Source organism: Hordeum vulgare, chromosome 4H (assembly GCF_904849725.1).
Source record: "Hordeum vulgare subsp. vulgare chromosome 4H, MorexV3_pseudomolecules_assembly, whole genome shotgun sequence".
In the NCBI taxonomy this organism is placed as follows: domain Eukaryota; kingdom Viridiplantae; phylum Streptophyta; class Magnoliopsida; order Poales; family Poaceae; genus Hordeum; species Hordeum vulgare.
Genome location: NC_058521.1, coordinates 486,433,614 through 486,450,418, shown reverse-complemented (window position 1 = coordinate 486,450,418; position 16,805 = coordinate 486,433,614).

The window sequence follows — 16,805 nt, the reverse complement described above, 5'->3', positions numbered from 1 at the left end:
AAACGAGTGCCCGGGTTATGAAGTCATAACACTGTCATGAACAGTTCAAAGTTATGTGATTAGACAAACAAATTTATGAAAAAACAGGCATCGTGTTGCAATGACTGGCCCCATGTTGATTCAAGCAAACCATATATTGAGCAAGGATCAGCCAAGGCAGAACAGATTAAACTACTAAAAGTTATCTGACCCATATGAATAAGGATTCAAGACGAGTTAACAAAGACTCGTCCAGACATGGATTCATTACCATCATGACAAGATCATAGAGTTTGATAAAGTGCACAAAGGCACGGTACAAGAAAAACAACTATTGGCTTCAATACATTACAAAGCACTTCCGTCCCAAAAAGGTGGAATCATAGTTCTTTTTTAGTAACCCGGCCTTTACATGTTCCAGCTTAAGCCTTGTTTTGGTCTTGTGCCTGAGATGCCTCCAGTTGTTATTCTGCTTAATTCCCCGGGTCTACATTTGAAGATCATCCAATTTCCAGTTGTAGTGGGTCAAAGCTTTGAATGTGGCTTCTTCATTCAAGATGGGAGAAGGATGAACATTGGGGGCAAAAAATTGCTTATGACACTGCAGAGTGAGACTGATCGATTTAAAAAGGGTGGCTGGACTCGCATGTTATTGGAGTCATAGACTGGATAATAACTCTTTAATGACATGTCATTTACGAGCTTACTAGAAAACACGTGAGCCGCATTAACACATTGATGATAATCATCCTCGGAAAAAGGTGATCCATCTGCCTTTAGCGCTCGAAACCCCCCGGCCATTTCCATCGGGTCCAGCTCTGCTGAGTAAGCCAAAGCTCGACTCAAGGAATATGTGGCTCCAGCTCGAGCGGTTTATCTCCTAAGTTCTCCATTTTGCCTTGGCATCGTAGAGAGGAAGGTCAGCATGTCTTTTATGAGTTTCACCGGCTCTTTATTTCCCATGACATCTTTGATTGTGCATAAGCTTCTGGCGTAAAGCTGCTTTGTTAGCACATATACCGCTTTGAGTTTTAGTAAGCAGCTGTATTGAAGATTGCACGTACGGTAGCCTACAAAATGTTCAAGTTGATGAGTCACCATGAGTTTTCCTTCATAAGTAAGTGTTAGGTGAATTAATGGAAAAAAATTCTCAAGATACTCACCGAAGATGGCTCGAGTCATGTGGTCAATGTGCTTTTTCAACCCGGATAGCTCTTTAGAGACGACTTTTAGTTGATTTTTAGCATTTTTAGCACGTTTGGTCAATATGGCCTTCTCGGTTTCAAAGGATTTCCTTTCAACCTCAAAGCCTACCTTGATTTTTTTTCCGCCTCTTCCAAGGATAGTCGGAGTTTTTTCTCAAGTTCCGATCAAGCGGTATGTCCCACCTCAAGAGCTTTTGTCAAATCAGTGACTTTTAACTCGGTGGCCTTCAGAGTTTCCAACACAAATTAGTGTAACAATAAGCTGGAGGCACGGCAAAATGATGATTGACAAGGAAGATTATTAACAAGTCCCAAGAAGATTGCAAGCAAAATACTTGGCACTTGGGGGCTAATGCATATAAGCTTTTTTATGAATGTATGATGGATCCGACTCATCTCAAGAAGATGAGTCGGCCCTTGGGGGCTACATGTCAAATTCTTCTATGAAATATGAAGACCTTGTTGGAAATATGCCCTAGAGGCAATAATAAAACGGTTATTATCATATTTCCTTGTTCATGATAATCATCTATTGTTCGTGCTATAATTGTATGAACAGGAAACAGTAATACATGTGTGAATAAATAGATCACAATGTGTCCCTAGCAAGCCTCTAGTTGGCTAGCTCGTTAGTCAATAGATGATCATGGTTTCCTGGTCATGGGCATTAGATGTCATTGATAACGGGATCACATCATTAGGAGAATGATGTGATGGACAAGACCCAATCCTAAGCATAGCACTAGATCGTATTGTTCGTATGCTAAAGCTTTTCTAATATCAAGTGTCTTTTCCTTCGACCGTGAGATTGTGCAACTCCCGGATACCGTAGGAGTGCTTTGGGTGTATCAAACGTCACAACGTAACTAGGTGACTATAAAGGTGCACTACGGGTGCCTCTGAAAGTGTCTGTTGGGTTGGTACGAATCGAGATCGGGATTTGTCACTCGCGTGACGGAGCTGTATCTCTAGGCCCACTCGGTAGAACATCATCATGAGCTCAATATGACTAAGGAGTTAGTCACACGATGATGTGCTACGGAACGAGTAAAGAGACTTACCGGTAACGAGATTGAACAAGGTATAGGTATACCGACGATCGAATCTCGGGCAAGTTCTATACCGACAGACAAAGGGAATTGTATACGGGATTGATTGAATCCTTGACATCGTGGCTCATCCTATGAGATCATCGTGGAGCAAGTGGGAGCCACCATGGGTATCCAGATCCCGCTGATGGTTATTGGCCGGAGAGGTGTCTCGGTCATGTCTCCGTGTCTCCCGAACCCGTAGGGTCTACACACTTAAGGTTCGATGACGCTAGGGTTATAGGGAATTGTTATAAGAGGTTATCGAAAGTTTTTTGGAGTCCCGGATGATATCCCGGACGTCACGAGGAGCTCCAGAGTGGTTCGGAGGTAAAGATTGATATATAGGACGGATGGTTTTGGACACCAGAAGTGTTTCGGGTGACGCTCGTAACGTATCGAGACCACCGGGACCACCGGAAGTGGCCCCGGGGGTCCACCGGAAGGGGGCCACCACCCCGGGAGGCTAGATGGGCCAAGTGCGGGAGGGAACCAGCCCCTAGGTGGGCTGGTGCACCCCCCACACTCAGCCCATGGCGCAAGAAGAGGGGATAGGGGGGAAACCCTAGCGCAGGTGGGCCTAAGGCCCACCAGAAGGGTGCGACACCCCTCCTCCCCTCCTGGTCGCCGCACCTCCTCCCCATCTAGGGTTGCCGCCCCTCCCAGGAGAGGGAAACCCTCAAGGGGGCGCAGCCCCTCCCTCCCCTATATATAGTGGGCACTTTGGGCTGTTGGAGACACCAATCTTCCTCTCCCTCGGCGCAGCCCTGCTCTTCCTCCTCCTCCTCTGTGCCGGTGCTTGGCGAAGCCCTGCCGGGAGACCTCGTCTCTCCATCGACACCATGCCGTCGTGCTACCGGAGATCTTCCCCAACCTCTCCCTCCTCCTTGCTAGATCAAGGTGCGGGAGACGTCACCGGGCTGCACGTGTGTTGAACGCAGAGGTGCCGTGGTTCGGCACTAGATCGGAATCACACCGTGATCTGAATCGCCGCGAGTACGACTCCATAAACCGCGTTCTAGCAACGCTTCCACTTAGCGATCTTCAAAGGTATGAAGATGCACTCACCCCTCTCTCGTTGCTGGTCTCTCCATAGGAAGATCTGAATATATGCGTAGGAATGTTTTTGAATTTATGCTACGTTACCCAACAGTGGCATCCGAGCCAGGTTTTCTATGCGTAGATTCTATGAACGAGTAGAACACAAAAGGTTGTGGGCGATGATTTGTCAATTGCTTGCCGCTACTAGTCTTATTCTTTTCCGGCGGTATTGTGGGATGAAGCGGCCCGGACCGACATTACACGTACGCTTACGTGAGACTGGTTCCACCGACAGACATGCACACCATGCATAAAGGAGGCTAGCGGGTGTCTGTGTCTCCTACTCTAGTCGGATTGGATTTGATGAAAAGGGTCCTTATGAAGGGTAAATAGCTTTGGCATATCATCGTTGTGGCTGTCACATAGGTAAGAAAGCGTTCTTGCTAGAAACCCAAATCAGCCACGTAAAACTTGCAACAACAATTAGAGGACGTCTAACTTGTTTTTGCAGGGTTTGACATGTGATGTGATATGGCCAAAGTTGTGATGTTGCATGTATGATGTATGAGATGATCATGTTATTGTAATAGGTTTCACGACTTGCATGTCGATGAGTATGACAACCGGCAGGAGCCATAGGAGTTGTCTTAATTTATTGATGAGATGCAACGCCATGTGCTTACTACTTTTACTTCATTGCTAACGGTTAGCTATAGTAGTAGTGATAGTAGTAGGTTGCGTGACGACTTCACGGAGACACGATGATGGAGATCATGATGATGGAGATCATGGTGTCACGCCGGTGACAATGATGATCATGCGATGCCTGAAGATGGAGATCGAAAGAGCAAAGTTGATAATGGCCATATCATGTCACTATATGATTGCATTGTGATGTTTATCATGTTTTTCATCTTATTGCTTAGAACGACGGTAGCATAATAAGATGATCCCTCTTAAAATTTCGAGAGCGTATTCCCCTAAGTGTGCACCGTTGCGAAGGAGCGTTGTCTCGACGCACCACGTGATGATCGGGTGTGATAGATTCTAACGTTCGCATACAACGGGTGTAAGCCAGATTTACACACGCGAATCACCTAGGTTGACTCGACGAGCTTAGCATGTACATACATGACCTCGAATACAAGAGACCGAAAGGTCGAACATGAGTCGTATGGTTGAATACGATCAGCATGAAGTTGCTCACCATGGTGACTGGTCCGTCTCACATGATGATCGGACACGGGTTAGTCAACATGGATCATGTATCACTTAGATGACTAGAGGGATGTCGATTTAAGTGGGAGTTCATACTTAATTTGATTAAATGAACTTAATTGTCATGAACTTAGTCTAAAAGTTGTCTTTATAAATATTGTAGATGGCCAACGTCAACCTCAATTTCAATGCATTCCTAGAGAAAAACAAGCTGAAAGATGATGGTAGCAACTATGCGGACTGGGTTGGCAACTTGAAGCTCATCCTTGAAGCAGCTAAAAAGGCTTATGTCCATGATGCGCTGCTAGGTGACCCTCCCGCTCCCGCAGCAACCCAGGACATTCTGAACGTCTGGCAAATGCGGAGTGATGACTACTCTCTGGTTAGGTGTGGCATGTTATACAATTTGGAAACGGGGCTCCAAAGGCGTTTTGAGCAACACGGTGCATATGAGATGTTCCAAGAGCTTAAACTAGTTTTTCAAGCTCATGACCATGTCGAGAGATATGAAGTCTCCGACAAGTTCTTTAGTTGTAAGATGGAGGAGAATAGTTCTGTTAGTGAGCACATACTCAAAATGTCTTGGTTACACGGTCGTCTGACTTCACTTGGAGTCGAACTTCCGGATGATGCTACAATTGACAGAATCCTCCAATCTCTCCCACCAAGCTACAAAGGTTTTGTGCTGAACTACAACATGCAAGGGATGGAGAAGACCATTCCCGAGTTGTACTCGATGCTCAAGTCTGCAGAAGTAGAAATCAAGAAAGAGCATCAAGTGTTGATGGTCAACAAGACCACTAGTTTCAAGAAGGGCAAGGGTAGGAAGAACTTCAAGAAAGACGGGAAAGCCGTTGCCGCGCCCGGTAAGCCAGATGCTGGGAAGAAGCAAAAGAATGGACCCAAGTGTGAGACTGAGTGCTTCTATTGCAAGGGAAAAGGTCACTGGAAGCGGAACTGCCCCAAATACTTAGCGGACAAGAAGGCCGGCAACGTTAAAGGTATATGTGATATACATGTTATTGATGTGTACCTTACCAGCGCTCGTAGTAGCTCCTGGGTATTTGATACCGGTGTTGTTGCTCACATTTGCAACTCAAAGCAGGAACTGCGGAATAAGCGGAGACTGGCCAAGGACGAGGTGACGATGCGCGTCGGGAATGGCTCCAAGGTCGATGTGATCGCCGTCGGCACGCTACCTCTACATCTACCGTAGGGATTAGTTTTAAACCTTAATAATTGTTATTTAGTACCATCTTTGAGCATGAATATTGTATTAGGGTCTTGCTTAATGCGAGACAGCTACTCATTTAAGTCAGAGAATAATGGTTGTTCTATTTATATGAGTGATATGTTTTATGGTCATGCTTCGCTCGTGAATGGTTTATTCTTGATGAATATCGATCGTGATGTTACACATATTCATAGTGTGAGTACCAAAAGATGTAAAGTTGATAATGATAGTCCCACATACTTGTGGCACTGCCACCTTGGTCATATCGGTATTAAGCGCATGAAGAAGCTCCACACTGATGGACTATTAGAGTCTCTTGACTTTGAATCATTTGACACATGCGAACCATGCCTCATGGGCAAGATGAATAAGACTCCATTCTCAGGAATAATGGAGGGAGCAACCGACTTATTGGAAATAATACATACCGATGTGTGTGGTCCAATGAACGTTGAAGCTCGCGGTGGCTATCGTTATGTTCTCACTCTCACCGATGATTTGAGTAGGTATGGGTATATCTACTTGATGAAGCACAAATCTGAGACGTTTGAAAAGTTCAAGGAATTTCAGAGTGAGGTCGAGAATCAATGTGACAGAAAAATTAAGTGTCTACGATCTGATCGTGGAGGAGAATATTTGACTCACGAGTTTGGCACACACCTAAGGAAGTGTGGAATCATTTCACAACTGACGCCGCCTGGCACACCGCAACGCAACGGAGTGTCTGAACGTCGTAATCGCACTTTATTAGATATGGTACGATCTATGATGTCTCTTACCGACTTACCGCTATCATTTTGGGGATACGCATTAGAAACTGCAGCATTCACTTTAAATAGGGCACCGTCTAAATCCGTTGAGACGACACCGTATGAACTATGGTTTGGCAAGAAACCTAAGTTGTCGTTTCTTAAAGTTTGGGGCTGCGATGCTTATGTGAAGAAACTTCAACCAGAAAAGCTCGAACCCAAAGCGGAGAAATGCGTATTCATAGGATACCCTAAGGAAACTATTGGGTATACCTTCTATCTTAGATCCGAAGGTAAAACCTTTGTTGCCAAGAACGGATCCTTTCTAGAGAAAGAGTTTCTCTCGAAAGAAGTAAGTGGGAGGAAGGTAGAACTTGATGAGGTAATTACACCCCCTCTCGAACAGGAAAGTAGCGCAGCGCAGGAAATTGTTCCTGTGGCGCCTGCACCAACTGAAGAGGAAGTTAATGATAATAATCATGAAGCTTCGGATCAAGTTACTACCGAACCGCGAAGGTCCACAAGGGCACGCTCCGCACCAGAGTGGTACGGCAACCCTGTGATGGAAATCATGTTGTTAGACAACGGTGAACCTTCGAACTATGAAGAAGCGATGGCGGGCCCGGATTCCGACAAATGGCTTGAAGCTATGAAATCCGAGATAGGATCCATGTATGAGAACAAAGTATGGACTTTGGTGGACTTGCCCGATGACCAGCGAGCCATAGAAAATAAATGGATCTTCAATAAGAAGACTGATGCAAACGGTAATGTAACCGTTTATAAATCTTGACTTGTCGCAAAGGGTTTTCGACAAATTCAAGGAATTGACTACGAAGAGACTTTCTCTCTCGTAGCGAAGCTGAAATCAGTCCGAATCATGTTAGCAATTGCCGCCTTTTATGATTATGAAATTTGGCAAATGGACGTCAAAAGAGCGTTCCTTAACGGGAACCTTAAGGAAGAGTTGTATATGATGCAACCAGAAGGTTTTGTCGACCCTAAGGGTGCTAACAAAGTGTGCAAGCTCCAGCGCTCCATCTATGGGCTGGTGCAAGCATCTCAGAGTTGGAACATTCGCTTTAATGAGGTGATTAAAGCGTTTGGGTTCATACAGGTTTACGGAGAAGCCTGTCTGTACAAGAAAGTGAGTGGGAGCTCTCTAGCTTTCCTCATACTATATGTGGATGACATATTATTGATGGGGAATAATATAGAGATGTTGGAGAGCATAAAGGCCTATTTGAACAAGAGTTTTTCAATGAAGGACCTTGGAGAAGTTGCATACATATTAGGCATCAAAATCTATAGAGATAGATCGAGGCGCCTCATAGGTCTTTCGCAAAGTACATACCTTGACAAGATATTGAAGAAGTTCAATATGGAAAACTCAAAGAAAGGGTTCTTGCCAGTTTTGCAAGGTATGAGATTGAGTAAGACTCAGTCACCGACCACGGCAGCAGATAGAGAGAAGATGAGTATTGTCCCCTACGCTTCAGCCGTAGGCTCTCTAATGTATGCCATGCTGTGTACCAGACCTGATATAAACCTTGCCATAAGTTTGGTAGGGAGGTACCAAAGTGATCCTGGTATGGAACACTGGACAGCGGTCAAGAATATCCTTAAGTACCTGAAGAGGACTAAGGAGATGTTTCTCGTTTATGGAGGTGACGAAGAGCTCGTCGTAAAGGGTTACGTCAACGCTAGCTTCAACACAGATCTGGATGACTCTAAGTCACAGACCGGATACGTATATGTTTTGAATGGTGGGGCAGTGAGCTGGTGCGGCAGCAAGCAAGAAGTCGTGGCAGCATCTACATGTGAAGTGGAGTACATAGCTCCTTCAGAAGGAGCTCATGAAGGAATTTGGATGAACGAGCTCATCACCGACCCTGGAGTGGTTCCAAGCGCGTCGGGTCCAATGACACTCTTCTGTGATAACACTAGGGCCATTGCCATAGCCAAGGAGCCTAGGTTTCACCGGAAGACGAAGCACATCAAACGCCGCTACAACTCCATCCAGGACCATGTCCAGAGTGGAGTAATAGAGATTTGTAAAGTACATACGGATCTGAATGTTGCAGACCCGTTGACTAAACCTCTTCCACGACCAAAACATGATCAACACCATAATTCTATGGGTGTTCGATACATCACAATGTAACTAGATTATTGACTCTAGTGCAAGTGGGAGACTGTTGGAAATATGCCCTAGAGGCAGTAATAAAATGGTTATTATCATATTTTCTTGTTCATGATAATCGTCTATTGTTCGTGCTATAATTGTATTAACAGGAAACAGTAATACATGTGTGAATAAATAGATCACAATGTGTCCCTAGCAAGCCTCTAGTTGGCTAGCTCGTTAGTCAATAGATGATCATGGTTTCCTGGTCATGGGCACTAGATGTCATTGATAACGGGATCACATCATTAGGAGAATGATGTGATGGACAAGACCCAATCCTAAGCATAGCACTAGATCGTATTGTTCGTATGCTAAAGCTTTTCTAATGTCAAGTGTCTTTTCCTTCGACCGTGAGATTGTGCAACTCCCGGATACCGTAGGAGTGATTTGGTGTATCAAACATCACAACGTAACTGGGTGACTATAAAGGTGCACTACGGGTGCCTCTGAAAGTGTCTGTTGGGTTGGTACGAATCGAGATCGGGATTTGTCACTCCGCGTGACGGAGAGGTATCTCTAGGCCCACTCGGTAGAACATCATCATGAGCTCAATATGACTAAGGAGTTAGTCACACGATGACGTGCTACGGAACGAGTAAAGAGACTTACCGGTAACGAGGTTGAACAAGGTATAGGTATACCGACGATCGAATCTCGGGCAAGTTCTATACCGACAGACAAAGGGAATTGTATACGGGATTGATTGAATCCTTGACATCGTGGTTCATCCGATGAGATCATCATCGAGCAAGTGGGAGCCACCATGGGTATCCAGACCCCGCTGATGGTTATTGGCCGGAGAGGTGTCTCGGTCATGTCTGCATGTCTCCCGAACCCGTAGGGTCTACACACTTAAGGTTCGATGACGCTAGGGTTATAGGGAATTGTTATACGAGGTTATCAAAAGTTGTTCGGAGTCCGGGATGAGATCCCGGACGTCACGAGGAGCTCCGGAGTGGTCTCGGGGGTCCACCGGAAGGGGGCCACCACCCCGGGAGGCTAGATGGGCCAAGTGCGGGAGGTAACCAGCCCCTAGGTGGGCTGGTGCGCCCCCACACTCAGCCCATGGCGCAAGAAGAGGGGAGAGGGGGGAACCCTAGCGCAGGTGGGCCTAAGGCCCACCAGAAGGGTGTGCCACCCCTCCTCCCCTCCTGGTCGCCGCACCTCCTCCCCATCTAGGGCTGTCGCCCCTCCCAGGAGAGGGAAACCCTCAAGGGGCACAGCCCCTCCCTCCCCCTATATATAGTGGGCACTTTGGGTTGTTGGAGACACCAATTTTCCTCTCCCTCGGCGCAGCCCTGCTCTTCCTCCTCCTCCTCTCTGCCGGTGCTTGGCGAAGCCCTGCCGGGAGACCTCATCTCTCCATTGACACCACGCCGTCGTGCTGCCGGATATCTTCCCCAACCTCTCCCTCCTCCTTGCTGGATCAAGGTGCGGGAGACGTCACCGGGCTGCACGTGTGTTGAACGCGGAGGTGTCGTGGTTCGGCACTAGATCGGAATCACACCGCGATCTGAACCGCCGCGAGTACGACTCCATCAACCTCATTCTAGCAACGCTTCCGCTTAGGGATCTTCAAAGGTATGAAGATGCACTCACCCCTCTCTCGTTGCTGGTCTCTCCATAGGAAGATCTGAATATGCGTAGGAATTTTTTTTGAATTTGTGCTACGTTACCCAACAGACCCGACTCATCTCAAGAAGATGACTCTGCCCTTGGGGGATACATGTCGAATTCTTCTACAAAATATTAAGGCCCGACTCATCTCAAGACGATGAGTCGGCCCTTGGGGGCTACAGGTCAAATTCTTCAATAAAATCATCAAGATCCGACTCATCTCAAGAAGATGAGTCGGCCCTTGGGGGCTACACAAGGATATATGGGGTACAGAGTACATAGCAAGGTGGAGCATACCTCATATTTAGCTTCATCATATTCACAAGGCCATTTTCCACTTGTTGGCTTGTAGAAATACGCTCAAGATAACCAGCATATAATTCCTCAATACTTGAAGTATCATAATTCAAAAGCTCCAGTTTAGCTTTTCCTTTGCCACACTGGACAACTTCCTCCTTTGTGGCAAGCTTTGTCAACACATCAGAGGGTCCAAATGCAGTATAACTCGACCCAATGATGGCCACTTCAGCGTTCTTGTAACAAGAAACATCTTTAAAAGGTTTCTCGGGAATGGGCGGATCAGTACCAGTTGCCAGGTCAGTTTCAACATCTATAGGCGAAGCAACAACTTTTCTGTTTCAGGCTGAGGTAAATCGCTTTGGATTTCTTGATGATATTCAACACGCCCAGTAGCTTCGGAAGCCGTTGTGTCTGGATATTCTGCCTAAAAAACTTAAGGATTATTAAATGAACCGCCAAGGTTCCTCTTCTTGGCCCTGGCCCTACAAGACAAAAGGATAGGGTAAAGCTCAAAGTATTAGCAAGCAAACATATGATACAAAGAAGGAAAAACTCACCCCTGGTTGATAACAAAAGGTGGCAACTTCATGGCAGATGAGTCGCCGGATGAAGGGTGATTCCTGGTAAGTTGAATCAGCGGGATTGAGAGGTTGTTTGAAAAGACCAGCCTGAGGATAAGACAGGGTCGGGCTATGAGGCACCTCATCTTGTAGATTATAAGAAGCTGACTTGTTGGGTAAACCGGTTACAAGAGTACCAGAGCCACTTCGAGTCTGGCGCTTTGAGACATGTTGGGTCATCTTCAAAATAAAATCAGGATCCAAATAAGCATGTGGGTGATAAAAACTTACTTTCTGAATGGATCGCCTTATTTTCCTTGAAGACAAGGATTCCGAGCCGGAGGAAGTAGACATTACCTCATCATTGTCGGCCCATCTCATAGTAGCATCACCCTGACGGCAAGAATATTAGAAAATTCAATAAAGAAACGACTAAGGAAATCAAATTTTACCTCCATAGGTGCACCAGTTGATGGAGAATCGCCCCTAAATGACAGAAGTGGCAACAATTGTTTTGTTCTTTTTCTTCGTGCGGGCGGCTTCAGGTTTGCTAGCTGGGACTTTCCTTTTCTTCCTCCAGAACAAAGAATACGCCTGCAAGGTTTGTTGGATTTGAGTAATATAACAAAATACTTGAAGTTTGGAGAGTTTTTACAAAGATGATCAAAAAAGGGCTGGATAGTTTCTTACTGGAGGAGCCGGGTTAAGGGAATTGAAAGGCTTCGAGCCAATTCCGTCACAAATTTCTTGAGGTTCCCCCAGCAGTTTTTTTATGATTTGATTTACATCACTTTCTGCCAGAATCATCTTACTATATCGCTGAGGATCATCTTCACGACCGGAAAAATTTCACATCAGATCATTTCGACGACTCAATGGGAGGATCATCCAAGATGCCCAACATCGGGTCAAGTCTACCCAGATTAAACCCCAAGACTGTAGAGCCGCCAATTTGGGGAATAGAAAGGCAAACTTATCACGCTCTCCTTGAGAAGCCTAGCCAGGAAGTTCAAATCCATTGGAAGATGGTCTGATCTATAACCTGGTAGGGGATTCTCGTTTGTCAGGCAGTGTTCCGATAGTAAAACCAAGTTTTAGCCCACCCTTTGGGGTGACTTGGCAGAGTAGGAGAAGGAAAGCCGCCATCCCTGCGTCTCTGAAGTGAAATTCCACCTAGCTCTTGGCTAGGACCATTTGTGCACTCAGTCTGGCAGTTCAAATAGAAGAATTCCAGGAAAAGTGGAACGGTGGGTTCTATTTGCAAATACAGCTCACACAAAACTTGAAATTAGCACAGGTTTGGTATGGAATCGGGACCCGGGAGGAGAGAAGCCACTTAAAAGATGATCTATGAAAACTACAACTTCCCTTCGTTAGGATTTGGGTGTGCTTTTCCCTGAGGAGCCCGCCAGCCAATTGCCTCTTCGGATGGCAACAAACCTTGATCCACATAATCATGGAGTATCTCCTTCGAAACTTGTGAAGACACCCAGTTAGAGATGAAAGTTTTTGACATATTGATACACGTGAACACCAACGAAGTGGTTACATGAACACCCATGTGATAATCAAGGGTAAGATAGTAAAAATGTCTACATATGGCGGATTAAAATCATAAAGACAAATCGGGAACTATGAAGGCACCTTACACCGCATGGGAGGTTTCTGATTTCTTATTAAAGTCGAGAACAAATAGTTTTCTACCAACTTGGCTATAATTTTGGATCTAGAAAAGGCCGGAAAAGAAATCAGTTGATAAAGCCTAAAAATGAAAGCGACGGTGATCTCGGTTGCGAGTTCCTAAAGGAATTTGGGCATGTTATGTTATCATGAAACCATAGCTACATTGTTCTCGTTCTTGTGATGAGAAGAGGATAGAAAGCGTATGGGACGCGACAATGGCGATGAACAGGCGAAAGGTCTTGGTTTCCCCGACGAACTTCAAAGAAATCAAGCCAAGTTGTAAAAAGGAATAAATATATCATACATCACATGTTGTTGGAGGCGCAACAAGAGCTAGAGAGGTCTCGAAGAAAGATATAACGTTGTGGCGGGCACGAGATGGTCAAAGCAAGCATATGAGCAGCGGCAATAGTGCAACTCGGTTTCGGGCGGGAGGAAGAAGAAAAGGAGGAGAAGAAAGGGTAAAAGTGAAAGGAGGGGGCCTCAAGCCATATTTATAAAAAGTGCACGAAGTGATAACTGCTAGGCACGGGAACAGAGAAGCCGTAGTGAAATTTCAAAGAAAAAGACGCCTTGATTTTCGGGACAAAGACGCATGCACAGATCAGTTGTGATGTCACCACATGTGCATTAACTTCCTGCAAGTGATGTCATAGGAGGATGACACAAGAAAAAATCACGAAGTCTGATGGTGGTGTGCGCGGCCGTTTGAAAAAAAATGAGAAGACACAAATACAAGGCAAAGTCTAAGTCGTCTGATGGAAGTAAAGAAGATTGCCATGAACAAGTTTAAATCAACCTGGGGCCTAATGTCGGGGATGTGACCCCGCGATATAACCTACCGTTTGGGCCGGGTTAGACCATGGGCAGCTTAAGGAGCATGTGTTTGATGGGCCGCGGAGAAGATAGGAGGTCTAGCTAGGAGACTTACCAAGCGAGCCGCCACGCGAACAGCACCAGAAGATAGCGATTTAAGGTCCACAAAGCGGAAGACGTGAGAAGCTTTCCTAACTTGGGAAATAAGATAAAGTAGAATTGTAGTAGGTTATGGGCGTTTATCGAACCGGACTCTATTGTAATTTGAAGGCCTCTACCTATATATAAAGGGGAGCCCTGGAGCCAGAAAGATCAAGCAAGAAACTCTCGAGATCTAGGTTTCCTATTCTGCATCCTTGTAATCGAGATCTCCATCAATATAGACACCAAATAAGAACGTAGGCTTTTATCTCCATCGAAGAGGCCAAACCTGGGTAAATCTGTCTCTCGTTCCCGATCAACCTCTTCGAGTCGCCACACAGCAACGATGGCCTCATCACTAAGTCCTTTTACGAGGACATCCGCCGTGACAAAACCAAGAGAGGAAGCATAGCAAGAACATCAAACCCTCACATCCACATGTGATCTAGATCGAAACCTGCATCTACTCAAGAATCGCTCTGATACCACTATTGAGAAATATAGTAGAAAACAAAAAAAATCCCTATGATCAACCGATAACACTATGAAAATGTAATAATTGTTTGGACCAGATCGTTACCGACTCCGAGTTGCAGCGGAAGAAGACGAGTTTGTCTAAATCATAATTCAAGTCCCTCATACCGTTGATGAACGGCCCCTCGAATGGAAGACGAAAAGCACGACCTCACCACAGTTTGCAAGAGTACAATCTTCATGAGCCGGGAGCGCTTCACCATAGAATTAGAGGGATGAGATTAGAAGCACACTATGCTTCTAATTATGAGGATACATGATCTAGTTATAGCTCTATTTATCTCAATTAGAACTAGAATTAGAGAACTAGAGGAGGCTTCAAAACTTGTGTATATAAAAAGTGCCAGAACCTCCTCCAATTTGCCCCCCCCTTCCTTTCCCAAGTGGGAAGGGTGTGCCACCTCCTATTAGGCCCAGGTGGACCAATATGCTTTCCATCACTTGGTCTTTTTAGGTTCGTTGATATTTAAAGAAAATATAAAAGCCTCTTAATCATATTTTGATCCTTTTAATATTAATTTAGCATCACGCGAAACTATTTCCATCCATATATAATTCGGGTGACCCCGAAATGCCTTCGGTTCCTCTCGAAACTATTTTGAATGTTAATGAAACTATTACTCATGTCCTACTAACACTCAACACACCAATTATCTTAAGCTTGTGACCATGGAGGTTCGTTAAAACATAGACATGAACAAACCCCCTTTCGTTCAATGATCGATAACAGAAACGTGGACGTCCATATCAATCCCTATGAGTACATGAATGACATTCAAGTGAACCTTTGCTTATCATGTGTTATTCCCTTTGCTTTGCAATGCTTTACAAAATGAGAGGTGATATATATCGGTATCCTCTTGAGTCATACACATGCTCACAATACAGGTCTCCTCTTTACCGATTTTTTTCATCTTTCTCGTTGAAATGTTCTGGCATCCCATTGACTTACTCACGTGTGTCTGGCCAAACGATAATAGATGACATCACACCAAGAGGGCTCTAATAAGTTCTCTCCATCATCGGAGGAGCAAATCTCACTCTTGAGCTATCTAGTCCCTTGTCAAACTTTCCGACGAACATGTAAGTTATCGTTATGATCACCGGGTTACACATGATGTTTGAGTAACCCCAAAGTTCATCGTACGATAATAAGTGACTATGATACTCTCATTGTCTAAGGAACTAAATCACACGTTAACACTCCATGTTATAACAAATTGACTTGTCGTTGGTATACAAACAAGTTTGGGTTGATCCAATACGATCGTTCTTCCAACGTCATACTCTCGAAGTTGTGTTAGGACTATCGTTACACTTAATGATATCCTAATGTAGGGGAAATATAATCACCAACAACACTTGAGTTAGTCTTAGAGGTGATACTAGGAGTCTTATTTTACCGTTTATCATTCCACACATGCATATGAATTTCCCATTGAATCGCACATTCTAGGATCATAAAAACTATAGCATAGGCATAAAATCTTAATTATGAATATGGAAATATAATAATACAATATCATTACCTCTAGGTCATATATCCAACCATTACTCCACCCCAAGACCGCTATCCAAAATCCATCTCAAAGTATTAAGTTCATAATAAACAGAGTAATGCAAAAAAGAAAGATGACATGATGTAGACAGGAGTAGTTCAATCAATATGACCAAACCCCGTCATTTTAGCCTTAGTGGCAACAATACAATACCATACAATACGTCCCTTCGCCCTTTTGTGTCACTCGATAAGATCACCGCAAGATTAAACCCACCACTATGCACTACTTCCTTTGAAGATCTACTCATCTATCTTGGCAAAAGAAAACTCATAAATCGAAAAGCACACATAGCTATAAAATTACACAAGAGAGAAACATCAAGAGAATCAATATAAATCAATGAATAATGTGATCATACATCCACAATTCATTGGATCCCAATGAACATGCCACACGAATTACATCAAATAGATCACCGTAGAGATCATTGTATTAGGGAGAGAGAGAGAGAGATCCCAATGAACATGCCACACGAATTACATCAAATAGATCACCGAAGAGATCATCGTATTAGAGAGAGAGAGAGAGAGTACTATGGACCCATAGTTCATGAAATAACTAGTCATACATCATCACAGAGGTAGCAAGGTTGATGAAGATGGCCTCCCCAATGATTCCCTCTTCCGGCAGAGTGCCAAAATAGGGCTCTCGATGGGATCACGTTGGAACATAGGCTTGCGGCGGCGACAAAATCCATTTGGGTCTCGCTTTGAGGGTTTCAAAATATATGGGTAATTATAGCCCAAATATTAGGGCAAACGAAGGCTCGGGGCAAAAGCCACCCAGGTGCACCCTACTCACTTGTGGCCCCCTGTGGGTCTTCTCATCCTTCCCCCAAAGCTTCTAGTGTCTCTTATGTTCATAAAAAAAATCAAATTTTTTCATTGTGT